A 12,652-nucleotide genomic window follows, 5' to 3' on the forward strand; every position below is an offset into this window, starting at 1 on the left:
GCAGCAGCGGCATCAGCTGGTTCCGACTCTCATTGCCTTTGCCTGATATCCAGGGGAGTGGTGGGTTTCAGACATGAGCTTCCCACTCCACACTTCACTCAGCCCAAGCTCCTCTGAAGCCCTTGACATTTCTTCCCCGCACCCACCTCTCTGCCCCGGGGTGGAAGCATTAAGCTAACCCCAAGACTGCCAGAACATTTAGAAGAATAACCCCACCTCAAAGTCCGGTAGGAATGGGGAAAGAGGGCCTGCTTCAATCTTCCCTTTGGTGTAGCCATTCAAAATTCTAAAGCATATGGTTTCTTTCCCACCCCAGCAGAACAATAAAAATGGTATCAACCTACGCCTTCTTGGTGGGGGGTGAAGATGGGGGAGAATCCTTCCACCCCCCGGCTGAACTACTCTACAGGAAGAGGAAGAAAAGAAAAAAAAAAGAAAAGAAAAAGCTATAGAGTTGAACCAATCAACTTTATTATCATTACACGTGTTACATACTGAATGCACCAATTGTCACCTCCCCTCCCCTAGGCACGGAACTCTCCAAGTAGCAAACCTGTGTGTATGTGTGTGCTTAAATTTCAAACCCAATTACTATCTATGTTAAAAATCACTCTAAAACTCCAGAAGGATAACACATGGCTTGATGTTAATTTTGATATGGTACTTTTTATTTCATCTACTCCATACCTCTGAATGCCTAAAGCTATTGGGTTAAATATGAATGCAGTCTATTTCTGAGCTCTTTCAATGACAGGTTTCACTGTGACAGCTGGACTTCCAAGTTGAGCTGTAGAATATAATTCACACTATCCCTTTTTGGGATTTAGATGCAGTATCTTTTTAATATTCATTAATTTGATTTAAATATTGATTTGATATCACTAATATGTACGACTCAAAATACTCTTAATTACAACTTCTTTTAAAAAGGAATAGACTATATTTGGGGAGAGGTACAAAAACATTATACCTAAGTTCACCCAAATACTTCTAAGTATTAGCCAATTAAAAATTTGGTAGGTCTCTTTTCTTTCTCATGATGTCATACAACCATGCAATATATATATATATATATATATATATATTTCAGTTACATCTCAACCAACTGCAACAGTATTAAATTCCAATTCTACCTAACCAGAGCAGCACTTCAGTTTATTTCTTTGGCTGCCTGTCTCTTATCATCTTGTGACAAACAGTTAAGGCCAAATAAAAAACATTTATCTCAGCTGATTAAAGTTTAAAGAAGAAAGATACATTTAAGAGAATCTGACATGTTTTAAAACACAACTTTGCATTATTAATCCTGTATGGCAGCTTTACTTTAATGCACTATTTGTGCTTTCAAGTTGGAGTCCAGTACCTACACTTTTCACATTATGTGGCTATGACCAATAAACCAATTCAAGGTCTTACCAGGAAAAAAGTTTACTGCAGATAAGACCTCATGAGACAAAGTGATATATTTATATCTAGGTAATGAAAGTTTGTTTACTCAAGAAAATGTTAGTATTACTAACCTTTGGCTGTCAGATGTAAAGTCTATGTTCAATATAATGTTGCTAGACTCTGAAGATCATGTAAATTTTATATGACATCTTCAGAAAAGTAGGTCAATTTACTCTGCTCTGTACAATGATTGCAGTGCTGACCTGGTCCAGCCCCAGGCAAAACTGGGAAGTAAGTGACACTGGTCTCCATGTTTCAATCTTTCATTTCCCCCCCAAGCATGAAATGTTTCTAATCTCACTGGGCCCCTTTTGATGGGTACCTTCCTGAGGCTTACATAACTTTTCTCCTTACCTTGCTTAGGAACTATTATCCCTTTGTTGACTTTATTTGATGAAACTAATGGAAAATATTATGAGTGACTGAGTACAGCTTGATGTGCTCTCCCCAGTTTAATGCAAGTTATAAAACACAAAATAATACATCTGATAGCAGAACACCAGAATATGATCAGATGAGTAGGAGTGAACATTTTGAAAGGTGAGGAGGTAACTTCCAACTTCTATATTTGGTTGCTTGCAAGAGCTGAGTAATAAGTGTGATGCCATCTGATGCCAAATTTTAAATTGTTTCATAAAATCTCTGATATTTTAAAACCAGATAAAACTCTTGTAAATTAGTTTTTAAAATCACTAGCATACATTTCACTACTATTACAAAAACTATAGTATATGTCACCTGTATTTTCACACATTTCATAGCTATTCTTACTGTACAAAATTCTTGGAAAGCACGGTACATGTGTCTGATTGATTTCAGGGAGACCTTGTAAAGCAAACTGATGTGTGGTAGAGCTAATGTGAAGCAAAACAGCTTCCCCAGTCTGCACAGAACAAGGTTTTAAAGCACGTGGACTATTCCAGCAGTCACATTATTCTTCTAATGTCATAGATTTGCATGCCATGATTAATGGTATATCTGTGAATTATTCTTAGTTATTAAGTCTAGCTTGTCATCAATGGGGCAAGCAAATACAATGAAATATGTATGAACATTAAAGATATAATAAGAATAACAGACTGAGGATGTCAGAAGCAAACACAAAATGATGATACACACGTTTTACTGAAAAATCACATATTTCTTTTTCATAGTGTCTTTTCTGGGCATTAAAATTTTTTTTCAAATAGTTTTCAAAATAACTAGGCTTGCAGAAATTTCATATAACCAGCACATTCTTCGTTGGCTACACCTACATTCACCCATGTTAGCTCTTAGCTGTCATCTGTACCTCTTCTCCTTCTTCCTATTATTAGGCTGGCTAAAAGAAGAAAAGAGTCTGCCTGTCCCAAGTATTTGAAAGTACATACCCACAAGGACAGAATTCTGTGAAAATATATGACACAAAATCTATTATTTCCCACCTTAATATTTATTTGAGGCCTTTCTCCAATTTCCTAAGACTCTACATGATTCCTCTTTGGATTGGAGTTCATTGTTGGGGTCTGGATTTCATGGGAGAGTTAAATAATATAGCATGTGACTATATACTCTAGCATTTAAGATTAAAGAAAAAGATTATCCATTCACTCCAATGAAAAGTTGTTTAGGAAAAAACTGAGAGCAAAAACTTATAGTGACACATTTCAAAACTGTTTCAAGAAATCAAACTTTTACCTTTTGAAATACCCATACAATTAAATATTCCACTTAAATCACTCTTTTATAAAACCATCTATTCTACTTCATAATACATCAGTGTGTAAAGTATTTATCATGAATAAGTTATAAAATTTAACAGGTTTATATCTCAGGGTTGATTTTTAATTTAATTTTTATTTCATTTTAAAGTATAGTTGATTTTTTTTTATTTAACAAAAATTTTTAAATAAAATTTTTTAACATCTTTATTGGAGTATAATTGCTTTACAATGGTGTGTTAGTTTCTGCTGTATAACAAAGTGAATCAGCTATAGATATACATATATCCCCTTATCTCCTCCCTCTTGCGTCTCCCTCCCACCCTCCCTATCCCACCCCTCTAGGTGTTCACAAAGCACTGAGCTGATCAGCCTGCGCTATGCAGCTGCTTCCCACTAGCTATCTATTTTACATTTGGTAGTGTATATATGTCCGTGCCACTCTCTCACTTCGTCCCAGCTTATGCTTCCCCCTTCCCATGTCCTCAAGTCCATTCTCTATGTCTGCCTCTTTATTCTTGTCCTGTCCCTAGGTTCTTCAGAATCATTTTTTTTTTAGATTCCATATATATGTGTTAGCATATGGTATTTGTTTTTCTCTTTCTGACTTTCTTCACTCTCTATGACAGACTCTAGATCCATCCACCTCACTACAAATAACTCAATTTCGTTTCTTTTTATGGTTGAGTAATATTCCATTGTATATATGTGCCAGATCTTTTTTATCCATTCATCTGTCAATGGACACTTAGGTTGCTTCTATATTCTGGCAATTGTAAATACAGCTGCAGTGAACATGACTCTTTCTGAATTATGGTTTTCTCAGGGTATATGCCCAGCAGTGGAATTGCTGGGTCATACAATAGCTCTATTTTTAGTTTTTTAAGGAACCTCCATACTGTTCCCCATAGTGGCTGTATCAATTTATATTCCAACTAACAGTGCAAGAGGGTTCCCTTTTCTCCACACCCTCTCCAGCATTTATTGTTTCTAGATTTTTTGATGATGGCCATTCTGACTGGTGTGAGATGATACCTCATTGTAGTTTCGATTTGCATTTCTCTAATGATTAGTGATGTTGAGCATTCTTTCATATGTTTGTTGGCAATCTGTATGCATTCTTTGGAGAAATGTCTATTTAGATCTTCTGCACACTTTTGGATTGGGTTGTTTGTTTTTTTGATATTGAGCTGCTTGTATATTTTGGAGATTAATCCCTTGTCAGTTGCTTCATTTGCAAATATTTTCTCCCATTCTGAGGGTTGTCTTTTCATCTTCTTTATTGTTTCCTTTGCTGTGCAAAGCTTTTAAGTTTCATTAGGTCCCATTTGTTTAGCTTTCTTTTTATTTCCATTGCTCTAGGAGGTGGGTCAAAAAGGATCTTACTGTGATTTATGTCATAGAATGTTCTGCCTATGTTTCTTTCTAAGAGTTTTATAGTGTCTGGCCTTACATTTAGGTCTTAATCCATTTTGAGTTTATTTTTGTGTATGGTGTTAGGGAGTGTTTTAATTTCATTCCTTTACATATAGCTGTCCAGTTTTCCCAGCACCACTTATTGATGAGGCTGTCTTTTCTCCATTGTATACTCTTGCCTCCTTTATCAAAAATAAAGTGACCATATGTGCATGGCTTTATTTCTGGGCTGTCTATCCTGTTCCATTGATCTATATTTCTGTTTTTGTGCCAGTACCATACTGTCTTTATTACTGTATCTTTGTAGTATAGTCTGATGTCTGGGAGCCTGATTCTTCCAGCTCTGTTTTTCTTTCTCAAGATTGTTTTCACTATTTGGGTTCTTTTGTGTTCAAATACAAATTGTGAAATTTTCTGTTCTAGTTCTGTGAAAAATGCCATTGTTAGTTTGATAGGGATTGCACTGAATCTGTAGATTGCTTTGGGTAGTAGAGTAATTTTCACAATGTTGATTCTTCCAGTCCAAGAATATGGTATATCTTTCCATCTGTTTGTATCATCTTTAGTTTCTTCCATCCATGTCTTATAGTTTTCTGTGTACAGGTCTTTTGTCTCCTTAGGTAAGTTATTCCTAGGTATTGTACTCTTTTTGTTGTAATGGTAAATGGGAGTGTTTCCTTAATTTCTCTTTCAGATTTTTCATCATTAGTGTAGAGGAATGCAAGAGAGTTCTGTGCATTAATTTTGTATCCTGCTATTTCATCAAATTCATTGATTAGCTCTAGTAGTATTCTGGTAGCATCTTTAGGATTCTCTGTGTATAGTATCATGTCATCTGCAAACAGCGATAGCTTTACTTCTTCTTTCTGATTTGGATTACTTTTATTTCTTTTTCTTCTCTGATTGCTGTGGCTAAAACTTACAAAACTATGTTGAAAAATAGTGGTAATAGTGGAAAACCTTGTCTTGTTCCTGATCTTAGAGGAAATGGTTTCAGTTTTGCAACATTGAGGAAAATGTTGGCTGTGGGTTTGCATATATGGACTTTATTATGTTGAGGTAGGTTCCCTCTATGCCTACTTTCTGGAGGGCTTTTATCATAAATGGGTGTTGAATTTTGTCAAAAGCTTTTTCTGCATGTATTGAGATGACCATTTGGTTTTTCTCTTTCGATTTGTTAATATGGACTATCACACTGATTGATTTGCATATATTGAAGAATCCTTGCATTTCTGGGATAAACCCCACTTGATCATGGTGTATGATCCTTTTAATGTGCTGTTGGATTCTGTTTGGCAGTATTTTGTTGAGGATTTTTGCATCTGTGTTCATCAGTGATATTGGCCTGTAGTTTTCATTCTTTGTGACATCTTTGTCTGGTTTTGGTATCAGGGTGATGGTGGCCTTGTAGAATGTGTTTGGGAGTGTTCCCCCCACTGCTATATTTTGGAAGAGTTTGAGAAGGATAGGTGTTAGCTCTTCTCTAAATGTTTGATAGAATTCGCCTGTGAAGCCATCTGGTCCTGGGTTTCTGTTTGTTGGAAGATTTTTAATGACAGTCTCAATTTCAGTGCTTGTGCTTGTGACTGTTCTATTTTCCATTTCTTCATGGTTCAGTCATGGAAGGTTGTGCTTTTCTAATAATTTGCCCATTTCTTCCAGGTTGTCCATTTTGTTGGCATATCTTTGCTTCTAGTCATCTCTCATGATCCTTTGTATTTCTGCAGTGTCAATTGTTACTTCACCTTTTCCATTTCTAATTCTATTGATTTGAGTCTTCTCCCTTTTTTTTCTTGATGAGTCTGGCTAATGGTTTATCAATTTTGTTTGTCTTCTCAAAGAACCAGCTTTTAGTTTTATTAATCTTTGCTATGGTTTCTTTCATTTCTTTTTCATTTATTTCTGATCTGATCTGATCTTTCATTTATTTCTGATCTGATCTTTATGATTTCTCTCCTTCTGCTAACTTTGCGTTTTTTTTGTTCTTCTTTCTCTAATTGCTTTATGTGTAAGGTTAAGTTATTTATTTGAGTTGCTTCTTGTTGCTTAACTTTCTTAAGCAGTTAACCTTATGGGGCTTCCCTTGTATGTTATTTGTTGCTTTTCCCTTGATGCTTTTAGTATTTTTTCTTTGTATTTAATTTTTGATAGTTTGATTAATAGTTCTCTTGGCATGTTTCTCCTTGGATTTATCCTGTATGGGACTCTCTGCACTTCCTGGACTTGATTGACTATTTCCTTTCCCATATTAGGGAAGTTTTCAACTATAATCTCTTCAAATATTTTCTCAGTCCCTTTCTTTTTCTCTTCTTCTTCTGGGCCCCTATAATTCAAATGGTGTGTTTAATGTTGTCCCAGAAGTCTCTGAGACTGTCCTGAATTCTTTTCATTCTTTTTTCTTTATTCTGCCCTGTGGTAGTTATTTCCACTTTTTTATCTTCCAGGTCACTCATCTGTTCTTCTGTCTCAGTCATTCTGCTATTGATTCCTTCTAGAGAATTTTTAATTTCATTTATTGTGTTGTTCATTATTGTTTGTTTGCTCTTTAGTTCTTCTAGGTCCTTGTTAAACGTTTCTTGTATTTTCTCCATTCTATTTCCAAGATTTTGGATCATGTTTACTGTCATTACCCTGAATTTTTTTCAGGTAGACTGCCTATTTCCTCTTCATTTTTTAAGTCTGGTGGGTTTTTACCTTGCTCCTTCATCTGCTGTGTGTTTCTCTGTCTTCTCATTTTGCTTAACTTACTGTGTTTGGGGTCTCTTTTTCCCAGGCTCCAGGTTTGTAGTTCCCATTGTTTTTGGTGTCTGCCTCCAGTGGCTAAAGTTGGTTCAGTGGTTTGTGTAGGCTTCCTGGTGGATGAGACTTATGCCTGTGTTCTGGTGGATGAGTCTGGATCTTGTGTTTCTGGTGCGCAGGACTGTGTCCAGTGGTGTGTTTTGGGGTGTCTGTGAACTTATTATGATTTTAGGCAGCCTCTCTCCTAATGGGTGGGGTTGTGTTCCTGTCTTGCTAGTTGTTTGGCATAGGGTGTCCAGCACTGTAGCTTGCTGGTCGTTGAGTGGAGCTGGATCTTAGTTTGAGATGGAGATCTCTGCCCTTTGATATTATGTGTAGCCGGGAGGTCTCTGGTGGACCAGTGTCCTGGACTTGGCTCTCCCACCTCAGAGGCACAGGCCTGACACCCGGCCAGAGCACGAGGACCCTGTCAACCACACGGCCAGGTACATGGGGAGTTTCTTGTCTTTTGAGAAGTCTGAGGCCTTCTGCCAGTGTTCAGTAAGTGTTCTGTAGGAGTTGTTCCAGACGTAGTTGTATTTCTGATGTATTTGTGGGGAAGAAGCTGATCTCCATGTCTTACTCCTCCACCATCTTGAAGGTCTCTCCTATCTCAGGGTTTTAATAGTCAATTTATTCAAAACCAAAATAGCTACAACAGCAATTCTTTAAAAAATTACACACAGCTTCTGAGTACACTGTACTTGCAATGTATGTGCACTGAAAGAAAGTAATTATTTTCCAATCATAACAGTCATTAACTTCTAATAATTAGGTGAATCTATATCACTTTTAATGTATATGTCATACTAAAATGAATAATGCATATAGTTTCTTTGTATAAGTTATTTTCATAATACAGAAAATTTTGGAGTACAGATGAAAAATGTTTGCAGTTTTGAGTAAAAAACTGTCTTTAAGGGTAATTTCTACTTTTCAGGGCATTGGAAATACTGACAACTTTGTTATCCCTAGCAGCCATTACTATGTTAAAACACAGTGAAACATGAAATTAGGAAGTTTTGCTAGAAGTAACCTTAGTGATCACCTAGCCCGTTGGTTTTCAACACTTGCTGTATATTAAAGTCACCTGGAGACCCTTAAAACTTAAATTCTGAGGTGGAATCTGGGCATTATTACTTTTCTAATGCTCCCCAGATGATTCTAGTTTGCAGCAAAGGCTGAGAACCACTGATCTATCCCAACCATCTAGTTTTACAGAGGAAGAAAGTGAAGTGCAGGGAATTCAGGAAGATTATTTTAAGGCACAGAGTGAGATGCGATGTTGGGCTTCTCGTTTCCAGATTAGAGATTTTTTTTAATACTAACTTTTAGTTGTAGTCCGTTTTAAAGCAGAATGTAATGAACAGTCCTATAAAAAGATCTGAATATCATGCCTATTTAAACTTGCAAACAATGTGGCCCTCGTGTAATGGTTTTAGCAAAGTACGAGTTATCAGTGGATGAAGTTAGCTAAGGACAGATTGTCATGCTCTGGTGTTCATCCTGTTTTTTAAGTGATATATCCTATGACATGTAAAAAAAACACATTGAGTTTATACCAATTTTTCATGACATAAAGCATCTCTCATCTCTAGTGAGATCATTTATGATTTGAGGTGGTATAAAAGTTGAAATTACAAATTCTGAAAACATGATATTGAGCAAAAGTTATAAGCTCTTTTTCCCTTTTAAAAATATCCTCTATTTAGATACAATAGAGGATTTTTATATCAATTATTATAATGTCTGCATATAGTATTATACACTATTATACACAGACACATATATAAATTTTTTTAATTTAAAAAGAATAATACCAACATAAAGCATTTATAGTTCATTCACTGTGGTGAAATTTAGAAGTGAGTACTTTGCTACCAGCAGGAAGAGCACTTATCATCCACTAGGCTGAACCTGGAATTAATAGTGACCCCTCCAGACCATAATTAACACCATATTTCCAATTCTTTGCCTAGAAATTAACTAGTTCTAGGAACATGCTACACTTAGATCTTTCCAGCACTCCTCTGTGCATATTCATGTTTTCTGTCCAACACTAGAATATTAGTTGATAAGTTCACCTCACTTTCTTTATTTATGAAATTAACACTCTCCATGCCACACTAGAATATTAGTGTTTTTGGCAATTGTATCTTGTTCAGATTTGAATCTCTGACATACCGCTTTTCACTTAGTAGGGACTTAAATGTTTGTTCAGTTAATTTAATAATTATTTACACTTCAAGGGATGGCTTCTAATGCTGTTGGACCCAGACATATTGTCTTAGCTCCAATTCATTTGCTGTCCTTCAGCATATAGCAGAAATGCAATGTGAAGAGTATCAGTGGATCTTAATAGGCTTATCTATTTGCTTTTGGTCTTCAAACATAATTTGAGGATGAACTCTGAAAGACTCAGCAACCTGCAGTGATTATGTTCACTCCAGCAGTGAGGCCTGAGTCCTCACTAAGGAGTCAATAAGTATTTAGTGAGTGCTTTTCAAGTGCCAAAGTAGAAGACACAAAAAGAAAACTAACAGTTTCTTAGAAAAGTTGACAATCTGGTTGGAAGACTGTATAATCCAAGAATGTTTTCTATCTTATTAGTTTTACAAATTATTCCCGAAAATGCTGTTGATATGGCCCTTCTATTTTAAGCCACTATCATCTCCCCTCTACTGAAATATCATCACTAGCCTCCTTGTTCCTTCCCTGCTATCTATCCTCAAGTTCAATTTCAACACAGCAGCCAGAGATCCTGTTGACACATATGTGAACTCACGTCACTCTGTTCAAAACTCTATCAATGGTTCTTCCCATCTCACTTGGAGTAAATGACAAAGCAGTTAAAATAACCTACAAGGACCTCTACCAGCTGGTCTGTCATTATCTCTTTTTTAAAAAATTATTTATTTATTTATTTATTTTTGGTTACATTGGGTCTTCACTGCTGTGTGCTGGCTTTCTCTAGTTGCAGTTAGTGGGGACTACTCTTGGTTATGGTGCTCAGGTTTCTCATTGAAATGGCTTCTCTTGCTGCAGAGCACGGGATATAGTCATGAAGGCTTCAGTAGTTGTGGCTTGCGGTCTCAAGAGCACAGGCTCAGTAGTTGTGGTGCATGGGCTTACTTGCTCCGTGGCATGTAGGAACTTCCCGGCCCAGGGCTCAAACCCATGTCCCCTGCATTGGCAGGCAGATTCCTAACCACTGCACCACAAGGAAAGCCCCTGTTATTATCTCTTTACCTTCCTCTCCTAACACAATACCTTTGCCCATTGTTTCCAACCACACTGCGCTCTTTGTTTTCTCACCTTGGCATTTTGCGCTGGCAAATCTCATGGCCAAGAATGTATTCCTCAAAGATAGTAATGTTGCTATTCCCTCACATCACGTATGTCTTTGCCCTTATGTCATTCTCCCAGAGATGTCACTGACTATCCAACTTAAAGTAGTAACTCTGCATCTGTAGTAGGTTAAAATGGGCTCAAATTCTATATAATTCTTCTCATCAAGAGGTGGAGTTTCCTTCCTCTTCCTTTGAATCTTGATAAGCCTGTGACTTGATCTGGTCACAAAAATGAAGTAAAAGTGATGTGTGACTTTTCCTGGAGGACTCAAAATGTCTTACAGTTTCTACTCTCATCATCCTGAAATTCTGCTTTCATGTGAGAACAAGAAACCAGCACCAACTACCAGCCATGTGAGTGAGGCAGTATTAAATCATCCATCCCTAGGCTGAGCAGTCAGGTGACTGTAGCCTTGTGAATGACACCAGAGGAGACCAGCAGAAGAACCAACCAGATGAACTCAGTCAAAGAGCTTTGAATTATGAAATCATGAGCATTAACATGATTCTTTCTCTAAGCCACTAAGATCTGAGGTGATTTGTTACATAGGCAGCAATACACTATCCAAGACTTTCCCACATGCCCTTGACCTTACTCTGATCTATTGTTGCCCACAGCACTTACTACATCTGATATATTTATGTATGTATTTTTAAATTCACTTTTTGTCTGTCTTTGCTTACTAGAACGTAAACTTCCTGAGAACAGTGATATTGTTATATTCATTTCAGTCTTCCCAGATCCTAAAACAGTGCTGGACACTTAGTAGGTGCTCAGTAAATATTTGTTGAATGACTACCTTGTACAGATTTTGTCCTAGTGTAGTTGGACTTTCTGACCACATTACTTCATTTGTTTATTTTTTTTAACAAATATTTATTCATCATCAAATACATTCAGACACTGTGCTAGGTTATTTTGTGGACATATAAATTTCCACTTTGCCTTTTGGAGCTTGAGAGCTTCAGTGGAAATTATCTTGCAGGTGTAGTGTTATTGCCACTTTGTCATAAAATACACATTAAAACCAAGAATATGTTACTCTTGAGGGTCACTGAATAATATTTACAAGAATGGTAGCACCAGTTTTATTTCCAGTAATTTTATTTATTTATTTACTTACTTACGTTTAAAACTGTGGTAAGAACACTTAACATGAGATCTACAGTATATACAGTTGACTGCCGGCACAGTGTTGTATAGCAGATCTCTGGAAATTATTCATCTTGGATAATTGAAACTTTGCCCCTGTAGAACAGAGACTCTCCATTTCATCCTCCCCCAGCCCCTGGCAACCATGATTTCAGAAGTATAGGCAACAAAAGCAAAAAAAGATAAATGGCCTCTATAAGCTAAAAAGCTTCTGCACAGTGAAGGAAGCAAACATGAGTGAAATAGCAACCCACAGAATGGGAGGAAATACCCTCAAACCATATAAATGATAAGGGGTTAATCTAAAATATATAAGGAGCTCTTAATACTTAATCGCGAAAAAAAAAAAACAATTAAAAACTGGGCAAAGGCGGAGCGGCTGGGCCCGTGAGCCATGGCCGCTGAGCCTGCGCGTCCGGAGCCTGCACTCCGCAACAGGAGAGGCCACAACAGTGAGAGGCCCGTGTACCACAAAAAAAAAAAAAAAAATGGGCAAAGTATTATCTTTTTTGTTGTTTTTTAAACTGGAAATGTGAGAGTAGAAAGGAGTATGGGAAGTAATAACATTAAGGGAACCAATCTACTGGCTTATAAATATGTATAAATATCTTCACCACGATTTATTAATAATTAAAGGTTAAAATATGCTAGCTGCCATCATTAATTAGTCAATAGGCAAATAAAAATAATCATGCTAATGAAAATAACAGTTAACATTTACTGAGTGTCTACTCAAAGTTAGGTGCTGTGGTAGATACTTTAAATACATTTATGAAAAAATCCTAAAATGAAATATCATGGTTGGA

The 12,652-nt window shown here is 36.6% G+C and overlaps 1 protein-coding gene across 2 annotated transcripts in view; it reads right to left on the reverse strand.

Annotated features, from left to right (window-relative positions):
- The window catches only part of ADGRB3 (adhesion G protein-coupled receptor B3), an 800,758-nt gene that overhangs the window by 153,059 nt on the left and 635,047 nt on the right, over positions 1-12,652 (reverse strand). The window lies entirely within an intron of this gene.

The sequence above is a fragment of the Lipotes vexillifer genome, unplaced genomic scaffold (assembly GCF_000442215.2).
Source record: "Lipotes vexillifer unplaced genomic scaffold, Lipotes_vexillifer_v1.1 scaffold133, whole genome shotgun sequence".
In the NCBI taxonomy this organism is placed as follows: Eukaryota; Metazoa; Chordata; class Mammalia; order Artiodactyla; family Lipotidae; genus Lipotes; species Lipotes vexillifer.